General features: G+C 46.0%; 1 protein-coding gene across 7 annotated transcripts in view; it reads left to right on the forward strand.

Annotated features, from left to right (window-relative positions):
- Positions 1-1,330: 1,330 nt before the first annotated feature.
- TCF20 (transcription factor 20) overlaps positions 1,331-19,932 on the forward strand; it is a 130,839-nt gene continuing 112,237 nt past the window's right edge. For 4 of the 7 annotated variants that reach the window (XM_069002462.1, XM_069002497.1, XM_069002515.1 and 1 more), the window contains exons 1-2: positions 1,331-1,444; positions 12,856-12,966. The gene's annotated coding sequence lies outside the window, so the exon portion shown is untranslated. Of the gene's footprint in view, positions 1,445-11,279; positions 11,333-12,075; positions 12,126-12,855; positions 12,967-19,932 lie in introns of those variants that run through there. The other 3 variants (XM_069002476.1, XM_069002469.1, XM_069002490.1) reach the window with 3 other exon arrangements.

The following is a 19,932-nucleotide window of genomic DNA, read 5'->3' on the forward strand; positions in this document are numbered from 1 at the left end:
TGTCTTTATTGTAGTAAATTTGTATCTATTTTATGGAGGAGTAACTTTGGTGGATAAAGCAGATCACCAGTGTTCCCCTCAGGTGTAACAGTATCTGCAGGACTGGCTGAATCTCACAGCCTTGTGTTGTGAATGGCTGCTGGTCTTACGGCGTCCGCTTTATAGAGCAAGTTTGATGGTCTGTAGGTTCCTGTGTATGTGCTGCCTTGTGGGGTGCCACTTTTAATGTCAGTTGTGGTGTCTAGGAAGCTGATTCCAGTGGAGGTGCAATCTTGGGACAGCAGGGAAGCTCCTCATTGAATTGGTGGTTGTATTTGATGAGGGAATCCGAGGTTTCCTGAGCTGTCTGCATTTTTGGTAGAAATGTCACCTGTGCTTCCTCTACAAGGCCTGGCTTGGTGGTGTTGTTTATCAGTCTTGGATTGTGAAGAAAAATGGCATATTGGGGTTTTAAAGACATGCAGGAAGGTACTCTCTCTCTGCCTCCTTCTTAGAGTTTGGCAGACAAAAGGAGATGACTAAATGCTCTCTGAAGAAGAATGCTGGATGCTTGCTGCATGATGGAGCAGACACAAAATTTTCAAATGGTTCAAAACCAAAAATACTGAATGAATTTAAAAAAAAAAAAAATCCTTAGGGAGCTGTTAAATACGAAGACCCCAGCTATTGGGAAGTGCCTGACCACAGGATCATGGTCATGGGGGTAGTCTTCTGGGGCAGCGTCATGGTTTGTTTCTTGTAGCCAACTACTAGGGTTTGTCTGTTCAGCACTCTCAAAGGCAGGATGCTGATCTGATGCAGTACTGCTATTTCTCAGATCTCTTCTCGAGAAAACGAGGGGTTTTCCTCTCTTTCATTGCGAGCCCCAACTAGAAAGCACATAATTACGTTTTTATTTACTTTCCTGACTGCTGCAGCAGGCCCGGGCCTGTGCATCAGGGCCCCAAGCGCACCGCCAGCAGCCTCAGGAGGGGAACAAACCCCCTGCTCGGGGCTCCGTGTTACCACTCCCAGAGCGGGGGCTCTGGCGCGGGGGGCAGGACGGCCCGCAGGGCAGCGCCCGCCCGGCCCCGCCGCCTCCCGCTCCAGGCAGGCAGCGCTCCGCTGCCAGAGCCCTCCTCGCCCTCCTCCGCGCCCGGCCCCGCCGCGGAGCCCGCCCCGCCGCCGGCTCCTCCTCCCCCGCCGCTCCGCCAGCAGCCAGTCGGGCCTGAGACCCGCGCCCGGTTGCGGGGCCTGCGCTGAGCGCCGGTGGAGGGCGGGCAGGGGAGAGCAGCAAGGAGGAGCAGCGGAGACCGAGACCGCGGCGTCACATGAGCTGACAGGACCCGTTCCCGTTCCCCTCCGCGCAACAAAGGCTCGGGAGCTCCTGTGCCCGCCGCGGGACGGGGCGGGGCGGGGCGGGACGGGGCTGCCATGGGACCCTGAGGGCCGCCGGCCCGCACAGGTAAGCGGCGGCGGGGGTGTGTGTGTGTGACCCTGGCGTGTGCGGCGTTTGGTGGGGGTGTTATTTGTTTTCCACAGCCCCCTTCCCCCGGGTCCCTCCGCCGCCTTCCCGCGTATGAAGGGCGGGCGGGGGCTCGGGCAGCCCCCGCGCGTGGCGGTCTGTCCGTCTCGTTAATCTCCAATTCCTTCATGTGATTTCATTTTTTACGGAAATCAAACAGTTAAAACCGCGGGGGGTTGTGCGTTGCCACCCCCCTCCTTCCCCTCCCCTCACCCATCTCTTTCCCCTCCCCCCTTATGGACCTCCACGTCGTGACCTTTCTGGCTGTTAAAGAAAATATTAAGGTGATCTTTATTTTTGTTAAAGTGCTGTCCTGCTTACGAGCGTCCTTTCCCAAGTCAGATCACTGCTGGCGGTGGTAGGCAGCCCCCCGCCCACCGACACTTGCCCACTGGGACAGTGGCTGGAAGTTGTTGACAGTGGCGGGCGCGCACGTGTGCCACACGCTCCTCGAGCCGCCGAGGTTTACGGCTGGAAACTCCCGCTGGGAGGCCCGGCAGCCACACCGCCGGGGAAAAATCACCCCAGCAAGGCTGGCGTCTGAAGTCTCTGCTTGTTTGGGAAGCCTTCTCTCCGGCTTGTGGGGCTTGAAGGGGTCCCGGGACTATAGATATCAGGAGAAGTTTGTGGGTGGGTGAAGGAAGTCCTGGGGATTTTTGCTGGGGGTGCAGGAGGGGCTTACAGGGAAGTGACACGGGTGATGGGAATGAGGAGCTGTGGACAGCCTGGGCAGGGTGCTTGGCCCCTCTATTGTGTGTACGGTTCAGTGTGATGCTGCTGAAGGGAACAGTGTGAGGGATGGTGTGGGGTTTTTTTGTTTGGTTTTGGTTGTTGTTGAAGTGGGGGTTTTCTTGGTTGTTGTTGGGGGGTTGTTTTGTTGGGTTTTTTTGTTTTGATTTTTTTGGTTTTATTTTGGCTTGCTTTTATTTTTGGTAACTGTATGCTGTGATATGAAAATAATCTCTCCTGGGCATGGTTAGCATCTTCCTTCATGTGCCAAGTGGCCACTGGCTTGAGTTCTAACAGAGGCGCCCCTAAACCCTGGCTCTGTCCAGCTGGGAGTGTCCCTGGGAAGGAGTCTTCCTCTGCATGGTTATCTTGGCTTGTGCGGATGGAGAAGAAAACGCAGTTCCCTTTCAAAGGGAGATGCTTGGCCAGCCTTTAGGATTGTGTTAAATCTCTTTAAGTCAAAATTAAACATAAGTAGAACTATGAGGTGAGGAGAAACAAGCCACCTGCTGCCCTCTATGTGCGAGGTGCCTGTGAGGGCAGAAACAGTTTCTGGCAAAGCCATTTGTGTTCGGGTGGTATTGCACGACTGTGGTTCAAGCAGTAGGAAACTGATGGCATGCCAGGGAAGGTGGTGGGCAGTGAGGAAGCCAAGGGTGTGTAGCAGCACTTTCCAGTGCAGCTGATGCGTCCTGAGGTGTTTCACAGCTCCTCTCACTGCAGGGTTTGGAAAGAAGTGGGGTGCGTGAACAAAGAGGTTGGGCAGATACTACTGTTAGCCTCGACTGTTCCAAGACTGTGAAGTAGCCCACATGTACTGCCCCCACCCCATTTTTAAGGAACTGGTGTCTTTCAGGGTGAACCAGATTTGCAAGAGTATGCTTATCTTCATGCAGACTTGGACCTGGAGTTTATTTTTAATGGAAGCCAAACATCTTAGGCAGTGTGACTTCAGTCAAAGCAGCAAATGTTCCAAAACTGGGCAAAACTGTGAAAACAGAGAATACTAATTTTAATTGTGCATTTTTCCACAACTCTTTCTTTTCCCAAGATTTCTGTCCCAACTCTCCTCAGCTTGTGGGTGTTTCTTGGTCATGGTGGAAAACAGAAGGTAACTTGTCAATAGCCAGCTCAAGTTATACTGCTGAGGGCTGAGAATGTGACTGGTTTTTAATGTAACCAACTAACTGTATCACAAGGGTCTGATCTGAGACCCTGAGAGTTTGTTTCACATGGGTCATTAACTGCTGTGGAAGACTGAATGACTGTGGCTGACAACTTGTGTCTTCACAAAATAGGAGAAAAGGTTGGCTTTTTCTCTAGAGCGGATGGGAGGTTTGAAGTGAAAGTTAGTTCATCTGTCCCTTCCCTTCAAAAAAATGTACAGCACATTTTTGAAACTGAGTCATTAGGTAGAATTTATTTCAAGTATTTTAAGCTGTTACAAATTTGATGCACTTTGGCCACATGCTCACTGGAAATTGTTAGACAGTCTTGCTCAGATTTGCCCTGGCTGGGATCACAAAGGTGATGAAGGAGTTTCCTTGCTGCGGCCCTTTTAGATCTGAGCAGAGCAGAAGTATCTTAAAAGGGGTGGAATATTTTGATGTCCTGTGCTCCAGACAAACTGGGAAGGGAGTGTGTGAGGCTCTTGTCCACCTGCCAAGCGTGGATCCGCTATCAGCCTCCCACTGATAAACCAGAGTTACCTTTTGACTCTCTCTGAGCTGTGCTTCTTGAAAAGTATAGCACAGGATGGGGCACATGGTGTGTGGAGGGCAAATTCCCTCCAAAGTCACTTTGTCATGGAAGTCATAACAAGGATGCACAGATTCAGGAATGATTATTAGTGTGTGATGACCTGACCAGGATTGTGTGATGACACTGAGTAAGCAATAAAAGGTTTTATGTCCCATAAACTTGGTTCTAGCTTCAGGGTGAACAGCAAGGCTTTTGAAAATGTCTGAATTTGATGACTCTCTGGTAACTGCAAATAGGTGCAAGCATTAATTGCTTGAAACAAGTCCTTAAAAATAAGAACAGACACAGATGCAGGCTATAGGCAGCAAAGTGTAAGAAGAGCTAATTGCTATTTTTCGGTGTATTTTTCAAATCACGTTTAATCCTGCATATATGATTCTGTGGGTGACCCAGCAGCTCCAGCAGTTTATTCATTTATTTAAAATGGCTTTGTAGTTCACCTTGAAAACCACTTCCTGCCATATGGTTATATTATTTCCCTATGCCACGTTTTTTGCTAATTATCAAGACCATTTGCTTTAAAATAGGTGTTTTTAATTTCACAGCCTTGTCTGCCTTTCCTGCTTGATCCTGCCCTGGAGTCAAGAGGCTGTGTCTGTTCATTCTCCATGGCAACAGGCTGTGATTTACTTATTTCAATTTAATTAAAAAGCAGATATCAAATTCTAGGCATTTTATATGTCCCTTATATTAGAAAAAATATCAGTGGATCAGTCTCCACAACAGATCTACCAGTCTCAAAAATAAAATTCTCGACCTAAGCCACTGGTTTCTTTCTCAGTCCATCCCCTCAGGAAGAGTTCAGGAGAGGGGGGAGTGCTGTAGCCTGTTCTCAGGTGAAGGTATTTGTACACCGGCTATGAAGGCCTAAGTCCTAAATTAATTTTTCAAGCTCTGTGATTGTACAAATACTAGTTTGTGTTAGTCAGAGGTAAGGAAACATGGGCAATGACAGGCTGGTTGCTGGCTAAAGAGGGGATAGTGTCAAGAAAGGACCTTGGGGGTGGATGGAGAAATGTGGTGAATTTACTAACCTACAGGTGTTAGGTTTGGTAGAAAATGGATGGAGTGGAACCAGTGTAATTAACTGCCAAAATTAACACTCCTTTTTGACTTCAATGCCAACACACCAATTCTTAATAGGATTATTTTCCCTTGAAGGGCCTGTTGAGATGACTCAGCCTTTGGAGTACCTGCATGCCAGTGGTGGTTGCTTCCTAGGAGAAGCTGTGCCTGCTGAGTTGTATAACTAGACTCAGGTTCTATTTCTGAGCTCTGATAGTGTGTGGAAGAAGACAAGTTGGCTGTGCATTTTTATTAAGCTTTAAGGAGCAGTTATCATCAGAAGAGTGCCTGCACAAAACTGCACCTTTGGATTTTTTTTTCCCCCTTTAGTGTTGCTACTCCCAGTGCTTTTTTATAGTCACGGCTGGCAGTTTTAACAAAAGATACAGGTTCTTGCTCCTCCTAGCTCTGCCAAAGCCCATGAGGCTATGTCAGAAAACACTGGACTCTCTCCTGGCTTGCTTATCTGCATTGATTAAAATTATGTACAGAGTTTCTAGCTGCAGATTCCTGGTGATCATGCACCAACTGGGAAGAGACCCTGTTTGAGTCCATGAGGTAAGCAGTTGAGCAATGTTTACTAGTAAAGCGAGCATGTTTGGTCTGTGAGTGGTAAATCTGAAATCTCATGATGTTGTTCCTAATAATAACAGAATAAACCCAAGCAAAACCTCAAAGCAAGCTTTTGTTTGTTACTGTGTTTAAGCAGATACATTCAAAGAATTTATATCCAACTGGCAACATTCTCAATTCTTTATTGCTGGTTTTACTAGAGTACAGTCATGATCTGTATTCTTTAAGAGTGCATCTGTTCCTCTTGCTTATCCAGCTTTGAAGTAGACCTTGCTGATATTAATTTCTGTATAGCCTGTAACCTCATCTATAAAATGAAGAGAATACTTCATACAGGCAGCTGTGAAGTTACATTTATTGTCGGTAAATTGCTTCTAGTAATTGAGCAGAGGAGGTGGAGAGAAATAAAGACAGTGGAGTTAATATGGGCTTGGGTTTTTTTAATAAAAGAAAAGCATTATTTTTGTTCATCTGATGATGTAGAAGCTAATGGGAAAAGAAAAATGCACCCTGAAACTAACTGTTAAGTTTGTAATGAAAACAGACATTTTTTTAACATAGTGATGAAGGCAGCCATCTTGTTTGATAATAGCAGAGCCCAATTTAGAAATAGGGAAGATTATTATTGGAAATCCTGCAGTACCTCTTGTATTTTCTGTGTAGTTTAGTTCTCAGTTTTAGTGTTGTTTTTTATCTGCATGGCTGCCTTCATAAATGCTACTGGTAAGGACACCTTAATAACAGGTAAAACTACCTGTTTTAAGATTACTAGCAAACACCTCTGTTGCAGGCTTTTCAGCTAGGCCACTTGTTTTGTGCTGACCAGTATCCTTGTTGGATGAAACTGCAGTTTCATGTGGGTTAGGATGGCTTTTCTTGCTGTGGCTGACCCAATCTAAACACTCACTCTTCCTAAGGGGAGTGATCGTGCCTTGCTCCTGGCTCTGGGGCCATATTCCTTGCCTTGTGGATACAGCTTGTTCAGCTTTCAGAAAGCTGACTTGCCCAAAACCATAAAAAAGTGAATTGTTTTCTCCTGAGACGGAGAGCTGAACCTGCTCACCAGGTTCAGACTCGTATCAGAGCTGCTGTGCAGGAGGGGTGAGATTTGTTTTGCCAGCAGTGAAAGGTAAGGAATGAAAGAAAGGTGAAAATGGGGCCCCCCTTTTTTGGCAGCAGTGACCTATTAGCCTGGTTCAGTTGTAATGTGAAGCCTCGCCCTCAGCCTTCATTTTCAGATCCCTCCCTTCCCCCCTGCACCTCTTCTTTCCCTCAGATATACTCATGTGCCTCCAGATGCTGACTTCATTCCCAAGCAGTATTTTCAAAAGGGGGGAAAAAAGGGGAAAAGGTTGAGTTTCACTGCCTCTACAATCAGAGACATACTGTAGTTCCTGAGAGCCCATTGCTGTGAGCCTAAGAATTATTATTATTAGGCTCATGTATTATTATTAACGGGCTCAAGAAATAGTAGCTGTAATCATTCTTTATGAGGGCAAAAGGAAACTGCCTGCTAGGATAGCTGTAGGCCAAGTTTGTAAAAGAGCTTCCCCAAACCTGGTGATGGTGGCTGTTTGGACCGAGACCCCTGGAGCTGGTGGGACCAGGTGGTCTGGGGTAAATGACAAGGAAAGGAGACATCTGGAGAATTTTCTGCATGCCATGGTGAGCCAGGCCTGGAGCTGGGTACCACGGCACCAGGAGGAAGTCTCTCCATCTCCGAACTGTGGCTTGCAGTTGTTCCAGATGCTACTGCCTAGCTAATTTTCAGACACTAGCAGAAATTGGGAAGGCCTTGTGGGACATTGCTGTGGTATTGTAGAACCATGTAGTGCCATCTTGTTCCAGGGGTGAGATGAAGCTCTGGCTCCATGGGAACTGGCCAAGGCAAACTTTGCTTCTGCTGACTGGCAGGGATGGTGTTTCTGCCTCAGCTTTGCCACTGATGGATCGGTGTAACTGCATCAGCCCGTGCCAGCTGCAGGGAGGACGTGTGTCCAATGAGACACGTGCCCAAGCATCTGCTTAGCTGGGGCACAGTGCAGGTTGGAGTGTGCATTTGGAAATGAGATGGAGGCATCTGTTGGCCTACAGCAATTGCCTTATGGCTAAAGGAGCAGAAACAGTGCCTGTCTGGTGAATTTTCTACAGCATGAAGGTGGAAATGATGTCAGTGAAGAGCAGTGTGCCAGAGGCAGCAGGATGCAGTGAGCCTGTGCATGTGTGGACTGACCCAGCAGCTGTACTTGGCAGGAGGGGCAGATTGCAATTGGTGTGGTGCACAAATTAGAAATGTTTGTGCAGCCATTTTCAAGTAAGGAAAGTCATTGGGAGGGATGAGGGAACTTGCTTCAGCCTTGAGAGTTAGAGATTTATTCCATGCTGTACTGTAGTTGGTTGGGTTGGGTTTTGAAACATTTAAACCTAAATTCTTCTCATTGGTAGTCAAAGACATGGCAAAAGAAAGGTTATTATAGGGTTGTGTCGCATTGCATGGTAAGATTATACACTGGGTGGCTGTTACAGTGGGTTTGTGTTCCAAGGATGGAGTGAATAAAGGAAAGAATCAGTGCATTGATATTAAATAATGATGCCACTGGATATGGTGAATACAAAGTGTCTTTGTTTTCATGGCTGTGTTTGGGGTTTTTTTAAACTGACACATTTATAAGCCAGCTGCAATATTTTTTTTAAAGACATTTTTAAGAGTGGGAGCAATATAGAAAATGCTGGAAGTAATCTCATTGAGAAGTATGGGTTTTTTCCATTCCTTTGCACATGCATGCAGCCTCTGGGGAAGATGTTAGTGAAGGAGCTTGGACTATGGGGGTCTTCTCTGGAGCTGCCATTGTTCTGATTGTTGTAGTGGGTATTAGCTGGCGGATGTGTACAGATGCATGGGCTGTCTGGGGTTTCATCTCTGCAGTCTCCCTTTTTTTCCACTCCTCCTGGATGGAGATATGTATCCTGGCAGATTTATCTTCCACCTACAACTCTTTCTCTTCTCATGTAAATACTTGCTGATTTTTTTTTTGTTGTTGTTGTTCTTCTGGCAAATCTTCTCCTGTGCTTGTAATTGGTGACTCTTTTCCTCTGGCTCATGATGATGGGTGTTCCTGTAAGCCAGTCTCTTCCTGGATCACCTTGCTGAATTTTCATGCAATCTGCCCTGCCTGGGGGTAGTTTATCTGCTCTTGCAATGGTTGCTCTAGTAAAGATCCAGGTCTTGTCGCTGACTCCAGCAGTGCTCCAGCTGCCCTTTGGAGTGCGAAGGAATGCAGTAAAAAAAGCAGCCGTTTTGGGGTCCTATTTGTCCTCAGACCTGAAATGCTGAGAGCACGATAGAGTTCCCATGTAGGACTGCAGTAATTAAATAGTACTGCAGGGAGAGGGAGTAGGAGAGCATGTGATGGTCATTTCAGATAGATTAACAAAGAGGGGCTATTACAGCGCCAGCAGAAGACATCCTAATCTGGAGGTTCCTAGCCAGGAAATATTTTAAAAAGCTATTTCAGAGAGTAAGAGGGAAGCCGGAGAGGTCTGTGCTATAATTAATTGCCCAGATACCACTGGAGGAGCAGTTTGAAGAAGGGAACTCATATGGGAGCCGGGTGTGGCCTAGAGGGGGAAATGAGAATTTCCTGACTTCTGTTTGCAAAGCTCAAGTATAGAAGAAATTTTAGACAAAATAGGCGCAAAGAAGGACTAAAATTAATAGGTAATTCCATTTTATTTTCTTTTTCACTGCATGCTCCTGGCTAGTGTTACTTGAACATCAGTTGAAGCAGTACAGAGCATGCTTGGGAACTGGAGATATTAAGCAGAGAGAGCGAATCTGATTAGCTTTGCTTTTCGAGCATTAAGCAGAAAGACAGGCTGAAATGTGATTGCAAGCAGATAATAGCAGCAGGCTCCTGAGGCACCACCACAACCTGGCATAGGGGGTGATGGATCTAACCATGCCATAGAACTGTTTCTTGTAATAGAAGCTGCTTGTTTTTATGTTGTGGTTGCTGTTGTACCTTCTAATTATCCTATTCATCGCTGTCTGCCATTTTGGGCCTGGCCACGTGGGATGGCTCAGCCCCGTGGAATGTTTGTCCTGTGGAGCACTTGCCCTGAATAGTAACAGTGGTTCTGGTAGTGAAAGGGTGGGAGGGAAGAGATGCCAAGGCTCAAGAGTCCTAGCTATTTTCCCCCTTACTTCCAAGAACAAGGGAAGTAACAGCTGCTGCTTTTGCCATGTTGGGAAAGATGAGTGCTGGTGGTGTGTGTAAATCTCACTTCCCTCTGAATGTCCAAGTATTGGTGCTTGTTGGGAGAAGGTTTCTAGTGACCTGAAAAAAGGCCATCTATCAGTTCTACTTATAATTAATAAATAGAAGCTGGCCCTGCTACACCAGTCACTTTTTTGGCACAGTAGCAGAGATCCTGGAGCCACTTCCAGTCTGGGGCCTCTCTTCCACACAAAGCAAATGCAGCAGAGAAAGCAGGCAGAGGCTAGGCTGGTGCAAGCTGGAATCGGAGCTGCCGACAGAGCATCCAACACCCCCTGCCTGCTGCTGGGGCAATTTCTGTGTTGCGGTGATTCTTTCCCCAAAACTGCCTGCTTTCTCTTCTTTCCACCCAAGGCTTTAATTGGTGGAAAGCCTAAAGAACCATTTCCAAAGCTGGCATGGATTGGGGAAATGCAGATAGAATGGGAAGAGCAGACCTCTCCTTAGAATGTCTGAACAAAGCACAGTAGCAAGAAGCTCACATGTGTAGTTGTGTATATATATATATATATATATATTTAAGGCTAGAAGGGGTGGGTCAGATGAGTGTTTCTGTGACCTTTTCTCAACTGTGGCTTGCCTTTCCTATGTGCTGCCTCTCCTTCCCTATCAGGGGACTTCCACTTCCTTCCTGCTGACCTGCAGGGCTGCAGGCAGCCTCCCTACCCTTGTGGCAGCTCCCAGCTCTGGCTCTGAGCCCAAGCTAATAATCCTGACATATTTTACTGGCTTGTGCTCTGCTCCGTGCCTTGCTGTAGGGGAGACAGTGTGTGAGGTTGTGGTTTGCATGACTTTAAGCATTGCACTGGCCCTGGGGAAACCCAAACCTCATAATAAGCACCGGCTGAGGCTCTGGTAGAGCCTGGCTTTGCTCAGCGAGGCCCCTTGCTTCCCTGCTTGCAGGTGACCAGCTAGCACAGATGTCACCCAAACACACCTTCCAATTGTCTCTGGCTGTCCAGATGATTGCCAGCAGTGTGAGGTTCAGGTGGAAGTAGGAGGTGTTGATAGGCAGGAAAGAAAAAATTCATCAGGTACCAGAGAAGGGTAATGAAGATCTCTCACCACTCTCCCCACGCATCAAAGCACTCTTAAAAAAAATAGAGCACTCATCTTTGACCCCCATTAATGACTGGCTTGGTCTGTGTAAGAGTTTTATGAGTCTGTTGATGCTCCCACAGAGTTTAATTATTTAGAGCATGAGGTGGAGATTTGTGCTTTCGCTGCTGATGGTGCAGGGTTCAGGCCCTCCTGGCGGGCGGGGGGTTGGTTACAAAGGCAGGCTGGCTGGATTGCAGCCGCTGGCTCTGAGGAGCCTAAGGGAGGCACGAGCTGCAGCTGTGTGGTCCTTGTCAAGGCTGGGCAAAGCAGTGTATCCTTCTCATTGTGTGAGTTCCACATGACCTGTCATGTGGAATTCAAGGTCTGTGTCCTTATCATCAGGGCACTTAATGGTCTGGACCTGAGATACCTTAAGTGACTACCTGAAGCTGTTGGGTGGGCATACTTGTGGCAGATCCTGCTTGTTGCTGAGCCCCCAGTCAGTGCTAGAGACTTTAGTGGCTGGTGTGAGACTTCGGCAGCAATATCTGATTTATCAGCCTGGGGCTACAGGCTTTTCCTGTTCCCTGCGGCAGCAAGCCTTCACCTGCCTCTTTTCTGTGACCAGCCCCCTCCTGTTCCCCCCAGATTCTGCTCTACACTCTAGCAGCCAGTTTTCCTACTGTAAAGTCCCATCTTCAACCTGCTGCTTCCTGCCCTTTGCAGTACATCAGCTTGTTCTTGCCTTTCCTACTTTTCCTCACCCAGCACTTCTCTGCTGATAATCTTCCTAAGACTTGGGAACACAGAACAGATATAAAGAACAACCAAGGGAGAACAGGGTGTCCAAAGACCTTTGTGCAGCTCGTGTTCCCGAACAGGCAGCTGGTCAGCTAGGCCAGGAGTATTTTCCTGATGTCCTGCTGACCATTCAGCCAGGTTTCTACTTCTGGTGGGAAGGTACCAGACTCCAGGTTCGAATGGGATGAATGGGATGTGGGCTGGTCTGATGTGTCAGCTAGCCAGCTGGAAGGGTCAGATGCTCACCTTCTGGCTGCTTCTGGAACAAGTAAATTCCTTTAGAATTGTGCTGCCTCTTATGTTTGTGGGTCCTTAGGGCTTGCAGTTCTCATCAGCGCTGAAATGAAACAGCAGTGGCTGTTTGTTGCAATACTGTAAGTGGAGGCTTATTTCAAGCAAAAGTGGTTAGCGTTGGTGGATTTGGGTTTGGCTGATAGCCAAATAAATTTATGGGCAGACTGGGAAGCCTTAGTTGATGTGGAAGGTTCACACGACATTGCTCGTACCATACAATATCAGTATTGATATACTGAAAATGCCTATCACGGCAGACACCAAGCCAGCAGGTCACCTGGTGCTGCTGCTGAAGGCTGAGCTCACCGTGTGTGCTGGGACTCACTGCTGTTCTCTGTTGCCATTTCTTACCCCCTGAGCCCAGGGACACTTGAACCTTCTTCTCACATCTGTTCTCCTGATGTCTCCTTGTACGTGCTTGATCTCCTCATTACTGCTGTAGCAAGGGCCTGTGCAGGCTCTTGGTTGCATGCCAGTGGGCTCTTCATGCTATCCCTATTTACCCTGGTTTATCTCTTCCCACTCCTTTCCCTATTTGTATTTATTTTCCTTTGGTATGGGACTAATGTTCCAGGTTGTATTGAGAGCCTGGGTTGAGCTGAGATGACAGAAAGAGGGTGGAAGGGAAATAGGGGCTTAGGCTGGTAGTTGTGCGTTTCTGCCATCAACTCAGTCTTTAATCTGTTGATTATCGTGGATCTAGCTAAATCAGCTGGATCTGCTAGACAAACGTGAGGTGCTCTGTGTCTTGTATCCATATTCTACTCTGTTTTTCTGTTTTTCTTTTTTTTTTTCCCTGAAAATCAATAGGATTCTACCCATTGATGATTGAAGCAACGCCTGGAGTTTTGGAATGGATCAGATGCATCAATCAAGTGTTACCACATTGCACCCAAAGAGAGGAATGCCATCCAGCTGGGGGTAGGGTCTGTTTTTTCTTTGCCCCCATCGGTGTCTAGAGTTACTGGAAACCTTTTTGGGTTTTTAAATCTTTAAGAGAATTTTTAATAGAAAGTACTAGTTTAAAAATTAGTTGCTTCACTGTGTGAAAACTTGACTGCTTTCTCTTTTTTTGTTGGTATGGAGCAAGGTTGTGCCTCTTTATATTCAAAATGTTATTAATAATCTTGAGACTGCAGGCTTTGGTAAAGAAGACATTTCAGTAACTACCTCAGATATTTTGGGAGGGAAATTTTGTGTTTGAAATGAAAAGTAAATCTATTCTGATTACTAAGAAAGATGAAAATAATTTAACTTTTTTTCAGAAGTGTCAGATGTTCAGGTTGTTTGTCCTAGTTCTTGAAATTAATGTAAAACAGACTAATACCCCTGCATAAACTGTTCCCCTTGTAACAGGGGAGAGGAGACATATACATCAGTAGGAAGCTGCATCTCTCTGTGTACTGCTTATGGTCACGTGGCTACTGTGGCAGCAGGTACTGCATGAGACCTGGAGTGAAATAAAAGGTTGGTGGGAATGTGAATCTGGAGCCTTGCTCGGGTGTAAAGCACAGGTTGCAATCCATGGAGCAAATGGAAGTGGCTTTTTGGCTTCCTTCCAATTAGTATAGAGCATGGCTCCCCATTATCCTCTCGCTGGTATGCCACTTGGCTGTTCCAGCAGAGAGGCTGCAGAAACAGAACACTTACCTGGCTCTCAGAAGTGGGATGGACTTTCCAGATCAGGCATGAGAAGATCTGTGTGTTGGGATTTGCGTCCGGAAGTAATGCTGTTCCAGTGTTGCTCACTTGAAATCTGAAGCTTCTTATGCTTCACGTCAATTTCCTGTTCTTGTTAAAATGCTTTTGCTTTAAAAATGAAGGGTCTTAAAGCTGAGGGGTTTGACAGACTGTGCAGCAGAATGATTATTTTCTCCTCTGTAAGTTTCCTGAATGAATGATTTTGAAGTAAAGTAGTATTTCCCTGCAGAGCCTGCCTCTGTTAAGTCTTTAGACTGTTACAGCAACAGTGAGAGTACTAGTGCAATATTAATAATTTATGTGTGTTCCTCATTTTGGACCTTTGTCAGTCATTTCAGCCTTGGCAGGCTGGAAGAGATGAGAAAAGTATGTATAAGTTTTGCTGCTGTCTCCTCTGCATGAGTTCTCAAGGTAGGCAGAGGATTTGGGTCTTCAGAGCATGTCTATCTGGAACCTTTTCACAGTGCTGAATTCACAGAAGTAATACCAGAAAATAGCATAATGATGTTTCATTTTAGTCATCTCTGCATATGGTTGTACTGCTTTTGTTGGACAAGTGTGGTTCAGATGTTTGTGAGCTTTCCTTGGTTGCAGGAGGTGAGGGGAAGGTGAATTTTTTATGGGCTCCTCCTGTGGGATGAGCCCAGCCAGGGTTTTGCTGCATGTCCGTAATCAACCCCCAATGTATCTGTGCTGCTGGAGCTGCACGTAACTTTCTTCAAAACTGGGCTTCATGTCCTTGATTCTCTCCCTTACTCTCTTCTAGAGGGAGGGAGATGGTCAGCTAGTTTGTGTGTTTCCTGAGTAGGTCATGCTTGAAGGGAGAAGCAGGAGACTGAGCCAAATGAAAATGAGTCTTCAGAAACAAGGCTGATGAGAGGATGTCACCAGAGAACTCAGCTGGTTTAAGTACAAAGTGTTGCTGAATTCTGTTCTGGAGTTTACTGTTGCAGGTTTGTGCTTGGTATTAGCAATTATCTGAACACCTTCCAGCTTGGCTGGGGACTAGGTACTTCTTCAGATCTTGTTGGAAGCATGGCACTGTGTTTCAGGGAGCTTTGGAGGGCCAGTGGTGTAGCATGCATGAGCTAGTTGAGGTGTTTCAGCAAGCCTGTGTTCTTGTGGGCAGGCACTGAACAGTTTGAGTCAGATTGGTCCTCTGAAGTGGTATTTAGTAAGTAGTTTGCAAGAAGTTGGAGAGTTAGCTCCCATTTGTTACTCATGGTCCAAAGTGGTTGATTCACCTCAGGCAGTGAGAGACCCACAGGTTCTGTACTGCTGGGGGATGGATGGATGGATGGATGGATGGATGGATGGATGGATGGATGGATGGATGGATGGATGGATGGATGGATGGATGGATGGGGCTGTCAAGGAGAAAAGAATGTTCTGCAAGGAATCTGTATTTTAAGCTTGAAATAGATTTCTAGAATTGTTGTTGGGGGGAAACAGATGTTTCTTTAAAACTGGATTACATTGTTTCAAATTTAGTTTCTGACTATCCTGGCTTCGAAAAAAGTCTGGCTCAAAAATGACTCTGTGTGTGCAGAAGGATCTGCAGAAAGATGAATGGATGAGAAGAAACTTGGTCTAGTTGTTTTATGTTGAACTCACTAAAAGAACTTTTAATTTGAGAGGGAATTTTTCACTATGGTTTGTAGCTTTATATTTCAAACATACTCTTTCCCGTATTCTCTGTTTTGTTAAATTTTCCTGAGAGCTTGTATGTACAGTTTGAAGAAAACAGGTTGTAACTGACTTAAGATTTCTTGAAGTTAAATTTTATTACTTAAATTGCATAACTAAATGGGTTCGCTGCTGTGGGATGGTTATAATTCAGAAAGAAACTATGATGCCTTGTTGGACTTCAGATGCCTCAGTTGCAGCAATGAGAATTTTTTCTTCCTTTTTCTCTTTTTTGGACTGATAAGTCAGGAGCCTTACTCCTGGCTCTGCGCTTGTGTGCTTCATCTAGTGTACATATGTATTTGTAACAAAAGACTGCAAAGCAGCACTGGTTTGTTCCAGAGGGAATCGGGAATCTGAGTTGGAAGATTCTCTTTCCTCTTTTTCCTTTTTTTTTTGGCCCCCTCTCCCTCCTCTTTACAAGAAGTTACTTTAAATAGGGAGCTGTTCAGCAGGTTGCAACTAGAATTCTATAATAAGATCTCTGTTCGCTCTCCCTACTTTTTCACATGCAAAGTTGTGGCTGTAATTATATGACAGCTGCCCTCTTGGCTGACATGCAGCAGATTGAACTGGGGATCTCCAGAGCTAAAAGTGTGAGCTGCTACTCTCTGAGCTAAAGCTCTATAGCTGGAGGCTGTAATGATCTATATCCTTCATGACTGAGTGTAGAAGGGAGCTGCAAAAAGCACTTGCTGAGTTATGGTGCATACAGGGTACTTACTGTGTACATTGTTACTTCCCAGGTGTACTGGAAGCTTTTTTTGAGTGGTCTGTGATAATTGTACAAACTGTTGTCAACTCATGGGTGCTTTAAAATGACGATCTGTTTTGAAGCCTTTCTACCTTAAAAACTTGTACTAGCCTGTTAGTCAGGCACAGATATTTGTTGCTGTTTGTGTAAGTTGTGCTGAGCTCGAGGTGTCCTGATGTTACTGAAGTCCTTCAACTCTAATGCAATGTAAGTAATTGTTACCAATATTGAATGCAGTATGAAAAATTCTACACCACCAGTGGTGTTCAGACAAGTTTGCCTTTATGCTTTGCCATTACAATAGGTTTTTCACAGGCAACACCATGGGAGGTTTGTAAAAGCAAAGGAAGGAGAAACTGGAACTGCTGGAATCTCTCCTGTTTCCTCAGGACCAGGAAAATCTGAGCAGTGCCAAAGTTTGTTAGGCTGAGGAAAAGTGAAGGGAAGCAGAACCATATGGAGCTTCATGAGTGGTGTCAGCTGTGGGTAGCTTCTGCAACCAGTGTTGTGGGAGAGGGGAAGTGTGTTACAAGTTGAGACATTAATTTTGAACTTTGTGAGACATTAATTTTTGAACCCTTAATACCTCTTTTCCCCACATCCCCAAATGCACCCCCTCCCCCAAACTGTAACAACAACAACAAAACCCCAAACCAAAACCCAAACCAAAAGGGAGATAGGCATCTGGTAGCTTTAAATATGGCACAATAAGCATTCCTGTTGATCTGCACAGTTCCAAACCAAGCTGATCTTTTCCCATTCAAAAAATAGAAATAACGAAATATGTAAGGGATGCAAATAAATGTTAAATAAAGTATAAACTGGCCAGTCTTTCAGACCTCAGACACTTAAGTTAGTGTCAGTCCAGAGTATCAGAAACTTACTTGATACTATATATATTATCAACAGGGACATTCTTTGCTGTAAATTAAGATAATCTCCATATATGTTAGGCCATATGCTATTTTACATGTCTGACCATACTCACTCATAGTTTAGTAAACACCCTCCACCCTAGTTGCATCCTCCACTGCCTTTCTTTGCATGATTTCATGCACACAGAGTTAATACAAGCCTTTCTTAGGCCTGTAGCATGGCCTAAGAAATTCTTATTTCCTCACCTCTCATTCCTGTCCTGTGCCACCATCATCCCATTGGTTTTGAGGGTGCAGCCATTGCCAGGACCATGCTGTAACATATATCAGTTACCTGCTGTGGGTTAGAAGCCCCATTCCTCCAAATTCGTGAAATGACCCAGGCTACAGTGATCTAGTCCATGGTGCTGCCTTGCAAGCAGCAGTGTCGGCAGAACTGGGGAGGAGATGTTTTGCAGAAGGTGCAGAGGAAGGTTCTTAAGTTTGTGTTACTCCTGAGGCATCTTATGAGACTGTCCCTGTCAGGCAATCTCACCAGTCTTAGGGCTTGATTCCCTGCTGCCTGTCCCATCACTCCTGGCAGAGAAGTGGGATGAGGATTCATCCATTTCCCGTGGGAGCCTGTTCCACAGCCTAATAGACTTTTCTGTCAGGAAACATTTCTTGATTGTGCTTTAATCATGGGTGTCAGACTGCTGGTCCCTGGAATGACCTTAGCCTGCATCAAAACCACTGCCTTCCTTGCACATGTTGCCTAGAGCCTGCTCCTCCTCCTCCTCTGGCATTTATTGTAGGCCTGTTTCAGCTGTAGGTCCACTTGTGATCTGAGACAGACTCATCACACGAGTAGGTTTTCAAGAATCCAGGCTGCTGGCAAGTAAGGAAATACCCACTGAAGCAGCATTCATGTGAGTCTCTACCTTGGATAGAGCCAAGTCCAAGGAATCTGTTAGAGCACAGCTATCCCATGACCTAATTGTGTTGCGGTCAAATCTGAAAGTGTGGGTAAGACTCCAGTATATTCCTGCAATTAGCTTCAAGCAGGGCTTTCGATTTCTTTTACGTGACAGAGTTTGTGCTGTCTGTGTTGAAGCAGCAAGGAAGAGCAACCCAGCCAAGCTGTTCGTCTGTGAGGCTGTGGAAATACCAACCATGAGGCTCAGCAATGAAGACTCTGTATGCAGCGTATCCAATTTGGCAGGTGTGGGTGAGGAATCTGCCTTGTTAAATCCTCAAGGAGTGACTCTTCCAAGGCTGGTGGCAGTTAGGCCAGGTTGTGGTGGCTGGCTGTGAGCAGATGGACAGGTTTCCTGGGGAGAACAGCATGCACCCACTGTGTCACAGCCCCGGTATGCACTATATTATGGTGGCACTAGAAGATTTCCCTCACCAGCACATGGCTGTTGTTTTGCACATGTGGACTTCATGAAAGCATTTGATACTTTTCAGGTCTCTTCTCTTTGTTGCCACTTGCTGTACCTCCTCACTTTCTTGTATTCCCTTTCCAACGTGGGATGAGTAGAGCACATTTCAATGCTGCAGAGGCAAATGTATCTTTGACTTGCATCTTATCATTAGGAAGTTGACACTATTTTCTAGTGTTTCTAGTACAGCCAGTACTCTCCTATCTGCTTCTATAACTTTGGTAGATCTTGTTATGCGATGTCTTTTTAAAGAATGGATGTAATTACTCCAGAACAACGGGGTGTATGAACTGTTTGGATAATGACCCATTGAACTGTTCACAACCAGAATGGTTGTGACACCAGAGACCTGAAGTAGCTTTCTTACAGTTTCTCCTGATCCCCTCCTCTGTGCCCAGCGTGGACCGTCTATATCCTCATCCTGCCTCTGTGTCCTCCAGTTCATGCCCTGGCTCCCTTCTGCTCCTCACTGCTCTGCCAGTGAGTTACTTCCCTGGTGTCCCCACACAGTTCCTACTCCTCACCAGCTGTGGTTTCCTATCCTCCTTGATCCTCAGAGGTCTTTGTCCACCTTTCATTGGTGCTTTGCAATTGTTGGGTCTTCCGCAAGCTCTGCCTTTCCTGACTGTACTGCCCACTTCAAAAGGGAGAGCTTTTTGCTTGTCTCCATTCCTGTGGGAGAAATAAAACTTCTGTCTCGTCTAGAGGTGCATAAAACGTGGCCACACTGTCAGCAGATTTTTGGTTTGTTTGTATCCTCTTTGACTTAGCTCATCTCTTCCCTGTTAACCATGTATGAAGTATCCCTCTTCCCTTTGTTTTCATGGGGTTTGCATGCAGTGTCTTGCTCCCCTGGGACTGTCATGCCTGTTGAATCCGAAGGTGTTGTTTTATGAGGGTTGTTTTCAGCAGTCCCTGCTGCTGCTCCTGAGCTACTTGTTCAGCTGTGCCAGTGCAGCTGAACATGCTGCTGCACATTGAACTGGATCAGGGAATTGATCTGGATTAAAGTAGCCAAGGTGGAGAGGAAAGCTGCTTAACCCAGCGATTTGCTCAAAGAAATACTTGAAAAACTACAGTTTAAGAGCACTTTGACTCGATAGCCCTCTAACTAACAACCCCCTAGTATAGAAATCCCTTGTTTGAATGTAGAATTGCTGCCTCCGCCCTTCAAACCCTCCTCCCGAGCTATTAAACACCAGCGGCCACCTGCTTCAGGCTTAGAGCAGCTGCTGCAGGTTAAGATGTGCTGTGCATCCTCTCTGGGATTCATGGGACACTATGCTGTTTGGAAGGGATGAGGACCCCCTGGAGTGAAAATGGACATGTGTCAAAGTGTGCAAAATCATCCTTTTGTGGAACATCGCAGAGCGAGACAAAGCTTTGTGTTTTTTTATCATAATTGCTGGTTGGGTTTTACCCTGAGCCTTATTAATGTTCCAGGATG

This window comes from Aphelocoma coerulescens, chromosome 1A, assembly GCF_041296385.1.
Source record: "Aphelocoma coerulescens isolate FSJ_1873_10779 chromosome 1A, UR_Acoe_1.0, whole genome shotgun sequence".
Classification (NCBI taxonomy): Eukaryota; Metazoa; Chordata; class Aves; order Passeriformes; family Corvidae; genus Aphelocoma; species Aphelocoma coerulescens.